The sequence below is a fragment of the Oncorhynchus kisutch genome, unplaced genomic scaffold (genome assembly GCF_002021735.2).
Source record: "Oncorhynchus kisutch isolate 150728-3 unplaced genomic scaffold, Okis_V2 Okis01b-Okis20b_hom, whole genome shotgun sequence".
NCBI classification, from domain to species: domain Eukaryota; kingdom Metazoa; phylum Chordata; class Actinopteri; order Salmoniformes; family Salmonidae; genus Oncorhynchus; species Oncorhynchus kisutch.
The window spans coordinates 805,385-816,388 of NW_022261978.1; positions in this window are offsets into that span (position 1 = coordinate 805,385).

Here is an 11,004-nt window from a genome sequence, read left to right on the forward strand (position 1 = left end):
AGAGAGCTAGAGATCTGTTTGTGGGGAACACCGTATGTTGGATGGGTAGAACAGAGAGCTAGAGATCTGTTTCATTGGCTGTTTGTGGTGAACACCGTATGTTGGATGGGTAGATCAGAGAGCTAGAGATCTGTTTGTGGTGAACACTGTATGTTGGATGGGTAGATCAGAGAGCTAGAGATCTGTTTGTGGGGAACACTATGTTGGATGGGTAGATCAGAGAGCTAGAGATCTGTTTGTGGGGAACACTGTATGTTGGATGGGTAGATCAGAGAGCTAGAGATCTGTTTGTTGGGAACACCGTATGTTGGATGGGTAGATCAGAGAGCTAGAGATCTGTTTGTGGGGAACACTGTATGTTGGATGGGTAGATCAGAGAGCTAGAGATCTGTTTGTGGTGAACACCGTATGTTGGATGGGTAGATCAGAGAGCTAGAGATCTGTTTGTGGTGAACACCGTATGTTGGATGGGTAGATCAGAGAGCTAGAGATCTGTTTGTGGTGAACACCGTATGTTGGATGGGTAGATCAGAGAGCTAGAGATCTGTTTGTGGTGAACACCGTATGTTGGATGGGTAGATCAGAGAGCTAGAGATCTGTTTGTGGGGAACACTGTATGTTGGATGGGTAGATCAGAGAGCTAGAGATCTGTTTGTGGTGAACACCGTATGTTGGATGGGTAGATCAGAGAGCTAGAGATCTGTTTGTGGTGAACACCGTATGTTGGATGGGTAGATCAGAGAGCTAGAGATCTGTTTGTGGTGAACACCGTATGTTGGATGTGTAGATCAGAGAGCTAGAGATCTGTTTGTGGTGAACACCGTATGTTGGATGGGTGGATCAGAGAGCTAGAGATCTGTTTGATTGGCTGCGTCTCAGTCCACCGACGTAACACTTACACGTCTGCTGTGACGGCGCTAGAGGGGGGTTTGTCAGACCATGAGACATCTCCAAAAACGCTCTTCTCACAACATTGTCTGAACGCTTTGGCCTACAAACCCATCGGTGTAAAGATGAGACTCTCATGAACATGATGCTGTTCTTTGTTTTGCTCTACGACCCCGACTAGCATTCTGGGACTCGTCTGAAGTCGGTACAGCCGACTTCTGTCTGTCGTGTCCAGTTTGGACTACACACTACTACTATAACCCCTCTGTGTAAAGGTGAGATTCTCACTAACACATGTTGGTTGGTCCCCCAGTACCAGTTGGTTGGTCCCCCAGTACCAGTTGGTTGGTCCCCCAGTACCAGTTGGTTGGTCCCCCAGTACCAGTTGAAAAACATTCTGGAAGTATATATTGGTTGGTCCCCCAGTACCAGTATATATTGAGACTATTTAGTGCACAAAATAAGGCGGGGAGGGTGGAATAAAAAAATGTTTATTCCTGATTTCTCAGATATAGGACTGACACTTCAGAATAAACTTCCTTTAGATTTTTGGGGGGAACTATCTATCCATTGTTCCTTGTAGTGAATCTGTTATTCAATGTGTTTGTATGGGCTAATAGCAGTAAGGACAAATAAATGTTTTCAGCAAATCATTTTTTAACGTTTTTTTTTATACTTCAAGGTGTCTTAAAATTCTAAATCAAATAGCAAAATGATCCTTGGTATGACCTTCTTAAAACAATTCCATATAGCTTAGTAGTATCCCCTTAGACAGGGCTTAGACGGGGCTTAGACGGGGCTTAGACGGGGCTAAGACGGGGCTAAGACGGGGCTAAGACGGGGCTTAGACGGGGCTAAGACGGGGCTTAGACAGGGCTTAGACGGGGCTTAGACGGGGCTTAGACTCTGGTGGGTTAAGCCTATCCCAACCTCAACCATTTGGAGTTAATGCCTAACCTTTAGAATTCTGAGTTAAGGCCTAAACTTAACCTTCAACACTTTGAAATGTTTGAGGAACTTGGATGTCTAATTGTGATGTGAGAGCGTGTTGCTTTCGTAACCCTAGTTTTTAATCGCTCCTCTCTTTCCCACGGTAAATTAAACAACTCTATAACACCACAGAAACCTGCATCGCCGGCTCAGATCTGAATCTCAGATTGGTAATCAATGGGATTCCTGGAGGGGCCTTAGTCAGAGTGTGTGTGTGTGTGTGTAAGGTAAGTGTGTATCAGTGTACTGTGTGCGGTTTGCAGTTCAGAACGTTGGGACCACAGGCCACATAGGAGCTGTCAATCACACGACAGCTCAGCAGCTGGCCTGCTATGGAAAAACAAACAGAGATACACACACACACACGCATGCACACTTATGAACAAAACACACACACAGGAAACAATGCATGTGAGGACACACACACATACTCATGTTGGAGAAAAATAGTTCTCGTAGGAATAAATATTGTTTAGCCTCTCTGACCTTTAACTTCTCTTCAGATAATCCCCTGTTTAAACCACAGAGACAGAGAGAGACAGAGAGAGACACTGAGGGAGACAGAGAGAAAGACATATGGAGACAGAAACAGAGAGAGAGAGGGGGGAGAGAGGGAGAGAGTTGGAGGGAGAGAGAGAGACCGAGAGAGAGGGGGAGAGAAGGAAAGAGAGGGAGAGAGTTGGAGGGAGGGAGAGAGTTGGAGGCAGAGAGAGAGACCGAGAGAGAGGGGGAGAGAAGGAAAGAGAGGGAGAGAGTTGGAGGGAGAGAGAGAGACCGAGAGAGAGGGGGAGAGAAGGAAAGAGAGGGAGAGAGTTGGAGGGAGAGAGAGAGACAAATGTTTGGGAGTCTCTGCTGTTTAGCCTCTCTGACCTCCGCTTCATATTATCCCCATGTTTATATCATGTTAGATTAGGGAGGCCTTCACTCTTGTCATCCAGTCTGTGTGTGTGTGTGTCTGTCAGTCTGTGTGTGTGTGTGTCTGTCTGTCTGTGTGTGTGTGTGTGTGTGTGTGTGTCTGTGTGTGTGTGTCTGTGTGTGTGTGTCTCTCTCTGTGTGTCTGTTTGTGTGTGTGTGTCTCTCTCTGTGTGTGTCTCTCTCTGTGTGTCTGTCTGTGTGTGTGTGTTCTATCTCTCCTCTTCATCTCTTCCTGTCTCTTTTCCACCACACTGAGCCTTGGCCTTATTGAGGTCGTTTGGCCACAGTTCAATCCCTCCATTCAGGGCAGATGGCATTGGCGCTGTGTGTGTGTGTGTGTTTGTTTGTGTCTGTGTGTATTTGTGTCTCTGTGTGTGTACATCAGCTGCATCAATTACACAAGCCTCACTTTCATTATTCGTTACACAACATTGATTGTTATACAATGGGGAGGGATGTGTTCATTAGGTACCAGACGGACAAAAATGCACTGAAACAGGGAGGGGTCTACCTAGACTTTTGTAATGAGAAACGCTCATTTGTAGTTTTACATTCTAAAACGTTTTTTGTTGCGTGTCCTGATGAACACAACACTGGCAAGCATAACCAAACGGTTTAAACTCACTCTTAGGTCATGAATTTTGGCTTTTAGTTTTTTAAGCTGCTGTCCCTCATCTGTTCCTGTAGGACTGACTTCAATAGCCCCCTGTTCTTGATTAAGCCCTTGACCATGTGACCTGGAAAACTCAGGGTCCAAATTATGATCATTGACTTCAAGGGGACTATAGGTACACAGAAGACTGTGTGTGTGTGTGTTCATGTGAGAAATCACAGTTATTTAACCTTACTAAATTACATCCTTTATTTAACGAGGCAAGTCAGTTAATTAAGAACAAATTCTTATTTACAATGACAGCCTAGGAACAGCGGGTTAACTGCCTTGTTCAGGGGCAGAACGACAGATTTTGTCAGCTCAGGGATTCGGTTACTGGCCCAATGCTCTAACCACTAGGCTACCTGTCTCTAACCACTAGGCTACCTGTCTCTAACCACTAGGCTACCTGTCTCTAACCACTAGGCTACCTGTCTCTAACCACTAGGCTACCTGTCTCTAACCACTAGGCTACCTGTCTCTAACCACTAGGCTACCTGTCTCTAACCACTAGGCTACCTGTCTCTAACCACTAGGGTACCTGTCTCTAACCACTAGGCTACCTGTCTCTAACCACTAGGCTACCTGTCTCTAACCACTAGGCTACATGTCTCTAACCACTAGGCTACATGTCTCTAACCGCTAGGCTACCTGTCTCTAACCGCTAGGCTACCTGTCTCTAACCGCTAGGCTACCCGTCTCTAACCACTAGGCTACCCGTCTCTAACCACTAGGCTACCCGTCTCTAACAACTAGGCTACCCACCTCTAACCACTAGGCTACCTGTCTCTAACCACTAGGCTACATGTATCTAACCACTAGGCTACCTGCCTCTAACCACTAGGCTACCTGTCTCTAACCACTAGGCTACCTGTCTCTAACCACTAGGCTACCTGTCTCTAACCACTAGGCTACCTGTATCTAACCACTAGGCTACCTGTCTCTAACCACTAGGCTACCTGTCTCTAACCACTAGGCTACCTGCCTCTAACCACTAGGCTACCTGCCTCTAACCACTAGGCTACCTGCCTCTAACCACTAGGCTACCTGCCTCTAACCACTAGGCTACCTGTCTCTAACCACTAGGCTACCTGTCTCTGACCACTAGGCTACCTGTCTCTAACCACTAGGCTACCTGCCTCTAACCACTAGGCTACCTGCCTCTAACCACTAGGCTACCTGTCTCTAACCACTAGGCTACCTGCCTCTAACCACTAGGCTACCTGCCTCTAACCACTAGGCTACCTGTCTCTAACCACTAGGCTACCTGCCTCTAACCACTAGGCTACCTGCCGCCTGAATAAAACTTGTCTCGTCATAAGCTTGCTGTAGTTATTATGGTACAGGATAGTCCCAAATGGCACCCTATTCACTATTTAGTGCACTACCATTGACCCTGGTCAAAATTAGTGCACTCTATAGGGAATAGGAAGCCAGTTGGGAGTGGAACAAACCCAGGTGTTCTCGTTTGAAGCGGATGTTTTCTGGTTTGACGTTGCCACAAAGTAGCTCAACACTCCCACCTGGTGGAAGAAATTATACATAACATCCCCTCGAGGCTGACGACCTGCTGGGCTCACCAGGTGGCAACACTGTCTATCAGACAGCAATCACTATGTATCAAGTGTCTCAGGGTAATAGTGCTGGTCTAGGATCAGGTCCCACCCCCTGTCCATATACTCATACCAATTAGGATCTAAAAGGCCAAACTGATTCTAGATCAGTACTCCTACTCTTTGAGGCTTTGTGGATACGGGCCCAGGTCCCTCCTGTCCATAAGGTCTTATTGATTATGATCTAATAAAGGTTTAACTGATCCTAGACCAGTACTGATACAGCTTGATACATACAGCCCCAGATTGTACAATATGCTCGAGGTAGAACAGCCTTATTAATACTGTGTATTGTTCCCCTCTGTGTTGTTGTAGGAGCTTGATGTGGAATATAATCAATTCACCTCTACACACTGATCTAAGGCCTGTTTTACAATTCCCCCTCTAATGGTTCAGATATGATGAGGTGAAACTGAGGACAATGCACTTTGTGTTGGGTGGCCTTTAAACTGGTCGGTGTGGATTGTGATGTTTCCATGGCGATGATCATCAACTCTAATTCGCTGGCGGAGCAGAGAACGATTGAGAGAGAGAGATGTTAAACAAAAGGTGAGCGAAAGAGAGAGGGAGGACAAATGATTATATAGAAGAGGGCGGAGAGAAGAGATTGATAGAGACAGATGAGTGTGAGATGTTTTCTGACCAGACAGAACGGCACACGAAGAAAGATCATCGGTCATATCCGTGCAAACACGAAGTGTTGCATCACCTCAAGCAAAGAGAGAGGAGAGCAGAGAGAGAGAGGAGATTAGAGAGGAGAGAGGAGAGAGGAGAGAGGAGAGATAGAGGAGAGCAGATAGAGGAGAGCAGAGAGAGAGGAGAGATAGAGAGAGGAGAGCAGAGAGAGAGGAGAGGAGAGGAGAGTGAAAAGAGAGAGGAGAGGAGAGAGAGAGGAGAGCAGAGATAGAAGAGAGCAGAGAGAGGGGGGAGAGGAGAGGAGAGCAGAGAGGAGAGGAGAGCAGAGATAGAGGAGAGCAGAGAGAGGAGAGCAAAAAGAGAGAGGTGTTTCACCACAAGGGAGAAAAAAAAGTAAGAGGAGGTTGAAAAAAGAAGCGAGAAGAGAGGGAGAGAAGAGAAAGGGACCGTTTCACCACAAGGACTGGAACAAAGGAAAACATGAGAGAAAGAGAAACATTGGAGAGAGAGAGAACATAACAATGAGACTTCCTTTTCTGACCCTTGACCTCTTAGGTGTGTCACTTCGAGGTTTCCTACAGATACAGATCTAGGATCAGCTTCTCCTCCTCCATTCCTAAGCTTAACCATTAGTGGGGAAAATGCAAAACCGACCCAAGATCAGCACCTCAGGGGAATTTCACTTTGGGTGTGACAGATGGAGGAACACTGAGTGGTTCGGTGTTGAGTGAAGTTGCCCCTAGGGTCAGTTTTGCATTTAAAGTCTTGATAAGGGGGTGAAGCTGATCCTAGAACTGGACCTAGAGATAACTTCACCCAGAGAGAGAGAGTGAGAAAGAGATTGATAGAGAGAGAGGAAAGAGAGATGCAGAAGACAGGGACAGAGAAAGAGAGAGAGATCCAGAGAGAGGAAGCCCTGGGGAGAGGACACAGTTTCCTCTTTAAGACCAGATCGCAACAAGTGGATCTGATTTGAACAAGCTCTCCAGGACCTGAGAGAGTGAAGGAGAGAGGGAGAGAGGTAGTGAGAGAGTCAGACAGGGAGCAAGAGAGAGAGAGAGAGAGAAGGAGAGAGGGAGTGAGAGATACAGCCAGGGAGAGAGAGAGAGAGAGAGAGAAGGAGAGAGGGAGAAACATAGAAATGAAAAGACGTTTAGTCCGGGGCACCAGGGCTACGTTCCAAATTACACCCTATTCCCTATGTAGTGCGCTACTTTTGACCATGGCCCATTTGACTCTGGTCAAAAGAAGTGCACTATCTAGGATATAGGGAACCAATTGGGACGCAGTCAGGGTGGAGGTTTCGTGGCGTAGTTATCCTGGCTCACTGCGACACTGACAGAAGGTCCTGTAAGGGAAGAGTTTCTCAAACTCGGTCCTGAGCCCCTCCTGGGTGCACGTTCTGTTTTTCTCCTCTGGCACTACACAGCTGATTCAAATAATCAACTCATCATCAAGTTTTGATGGTTTGAATCAGCTGTGTAGTGCCAGAGGAGAAAAACAGAACGTGCACCCAGGAGGGGCCCCGGACCGAGTTTGAGAAACCCTTCAGCAGGAGAAGGTGATAAACTTATAGACATAGAGCTACTATGTCTATGGGTAACAACACCTGGATAGGGAGTAGTGGTTGAGGGGTAAGTGCCAGAGCTTATATACAGATTGATCTTCATGTGTTGCTTGGTGGGGGGGCTCCTGCCCTCAGGGGGGGGGAGTAGGAATGAAGGCAGAGCACCTGGATAGGCAGCAGGGGTGAGAGGTTGAGGGGGAAGGAATGGGTGGAGGTTTTGTGAGGCACTCTCAATCTTTCTACCTCTCCCTCTTTCAGCTGTTGTAATGCTCTCTCTGTGACTTGCTACCAGAGGCCTGTGTAGCTGTCCACATACTGTTGTAATGCTCTCTCTGTGACTTGCTACCAGAGGTCTGTGTAGCTGTCCACATACTGTTGTAATGCTCTCTCTGTGACTTGCTACCAGAGGCCTGTGTAGCTGTCCACATCCTGTTGTAATGCTCTCTCTGTGACTTGCTACCAGAGGTCTGTGTAGCTGTCCACATCCTGTTGTAATGCTCTCTCTGTGACTTGCTACCAGAGGCCTGTGTAGCTGTCCACATCCTGTTGTAATGCTCTCTCTGTGACTTGCTACCAGAGGCCTGTGTAGCTGTCCAAGGCGTTGAAATATACACGCTGTTGTCTGGTCCTGGAATGGTTACTGTGCACCTTGGTTTGAATCGGGCTGGTAGTAGGTCCAAGCTACAGAAATAGGCCCACTGCTGCTCACTACAAAATGGTGACTGTAGACTGTTTGAATAGGTGAGGAGCTGTGTGGTTGGGTTGAATCAGTGGTCTTGCCGCAGGCCTCAAAGACAAATCCTTCTAGAAGATCAGAGAGTTCAATCGAGTACCGTCTTAACTGAATGACATCAGAGACAGAATACAATAACCCCTCTTGGACAACGGGGTTCTGATGAGTAGCCTCCAGGTTGTTACGCTGGTGGTGCGGAGGAGGTGGAAGGTCATTGAGAATACAATAACCCCTCTTGGACAACGGGGTTCTGATGACTAGCCTCCAGGTTGTTACACTGGTGGTGCGGAGGAGGTGGAAGGTCATTGAGAATACAATAACCCCTCTTGGACAACGGGGTTCTGATGACTAGCCTCCAGGTTGTTACGCTGGTGGTGCGGAGGAGGTGGAAGGTCATTGAGAATACAATAACCCCTCTTGGACAACGGGGTTCTGATGACTAGCCTCCAGGTTGTTACGCTGGTGGTGCGGAGGAGGTGGAAGGTCATTGAGAATACAATAACCCCTCTTGGACAACGGGGTTCTGATGACTAGCCTCCAGGTTGTTACGCTGGTGGTGCGGAGGAGGTGGAAGGTCATTGAGAATACAATAACCCCTCTTGGACAACGGGGTTCTGATGACTAGCCTCCAGGTTGTTACGCTGGTGGTGCAGAGGAGGTGGAAGGTCATTGAGAATACAATAACCCCTCTTGGACAACGGGGTTCTGATGACTAGCCTCCAGGTTGTTATGCTGGTGATGCGGAGGAGGTGGAAGGTCATTGAGAATACAATAACCCCTCTTGGACAACGGGGTTCTGATGACTAGCCTCCAGGTTGTTACGCTGGTGGTGCGGAGGAGGTGGAAGGTCATTGAGAATACAATAACCCCTCTTGGACAACGGGGTTCTGATGACTAGCCTCCAGGTTGTTACGCTGGTGGTGCGGAGGAGGTGGAAGGTCATTGAGAATACAATAACCCCTCTTGGACAACGGGGTTCTGATGACTAGCCTCCAGGTTGTTACGCTGGTGGTGCGGAGGAGGTGGAAGGTCATTGAGAATACAATAACCCCTCTTGGACAACGGGGTTCTGATGACTAGCCTCCAGGTTGTTACGCTGGTGGTGCGGAGGAGGTGGAAGGTCATTGAGAATACAATAACCCCTCTTGGACAACGGGGTTCTGATGACTAGCCTCCAGGTTGTTACGCTGGTGGTGCAGAGGAGGTGGAAGGTCATTGAGAATACAATAACCCCTCTTGGACAACGGGGTTCTGATGACTAGCCTCCAGGTTGTTATGCTGGTGATGCGGAGGAGGTGGAAGGTCATTGAGAATACAATAACCCCTCTTGGACAACGGGGTTCTGATGACTAGCCTCCAGGTTGTTACGCTGGTGGTGCGGAGGAGGTGGAAGGTCATTGAGAATACAATAACCCCTCTTGGACAACGGGGTTCTGATGACTAGCCTCCAGGTTGTTACGCTGGTGGTGCGGAGGAGGTGGAAGGTCATTGAGAATACAATAACCCCTCTTGGACAACGGGGTTCTGATGACTAGCCTCCAGGTTGTTACGCTGGTGGTGCGGAGGAGGTGGAAGGTCATTGGAAGACTGCAGAACATCAAGTGAGAGACAAGGGATGAGTTAACATATAAATGCTCCCTGAGGTTTATGCCCATTGGTTGACAGAAAGGGAAGTGATTATTGCCGAGTGAGCCCATAAGTTAATCAGAAAGGGAAGTGATTATTGCCCGAGTGAGCCCATAGGTTAATCAGAAAGGGAAGTAATTATTGTCGAGTGAGCCCATAGGTTAATCAGAAAGGGAAGTGATTATTGCCCGAGTGAGCCCATAGGTTAATCAGAAAGGGAAGTAATTATTGTCGAGTGAGCCCATAGGTTAATCAGAAAGGGAAGTGATGATTGCCTGAGTGAGCCATGAGTGAAGCATCATAGCGTTGGACTGGGTTTATGAGTGAAGAATCATAGCGTTGGACTGGGTTTATGAGTGAAGAATCATAGCGTTGGACTGGGTTTATGAGTGAAGAATCATAGCGTTGGACTGGGTTTATGAGTGAAGCATCATAGCGTTGGACTGGGTTTATGAGTGAAGAATCATAGCGTTGGACTGGGTTTATGAGTGAAGCATCATAGCGTTGGACTGGGTTTATGAGTGAAGCATCATAGCGTTGGACTGGGTTTATGAGTGAAGCATCATAGCGTTGGACTGGGTTTATGAGCAGCTTGTCATGTATAATTTATAATATCTCACTATAACCGCGTCACAAGTGGCACCCTATTCCCTGTATGGTACACTACCTGGTTAAGCGTAGGACACTATATAGGGAATAAGGTACCATTAAGGACAAGGCCTGGTTCTAATGCCAAGACACCACTCAGAGATTCTGTCAAAACCTGGTTCTAATGCCAAGACACCACTCAGAGATTCTGTCAACCTGGTTCTAATGCCAAGACACCACTCAGAGATTCTGTCAAAACCTGGTTCTAATGCCAAGACACCACTCAGAGATTCTGTCAAAACCTGGTTCTAATGCCAAGACACCACTCAGAGATTCTGTCAAAACCTGGTTCTCATGCCAAGACACCACTCAGAGATTCTGTCAAAACCTGGTTCTAATGCCAAGACACCACTCAGAGATTCTGTCAAAACCTGGTTCTCATGCCAAGACACCACTCAAAGATTTAGTCAAAACCTGGTTCTAATACCAAGACACCACTCAGAGAATCTGTCAGAGCCTGGTTCTCACGCCACACAGAGAATCTGTCAGAGCCTGCTTCTCACGCCACTCAGAGATTCTGTCAGAGCCTGGTTCTCACGCCACTCAGAGATTCTGTCAGAGCCTGGTTCTCATGCCACTCAGAGATTCTGTCAGAGCCTGGTTCTCACACCACTCAGAGAATCTGTCAGAGCCTGGTTCTCACGCCACTCAGAGATTCTGTCAGAGCCTGGTTCTCACGCCACTCAGAGATTCTGTCAGAGCCTGGTTCTCACGCCACTCAGAGATTCTGTCAGAG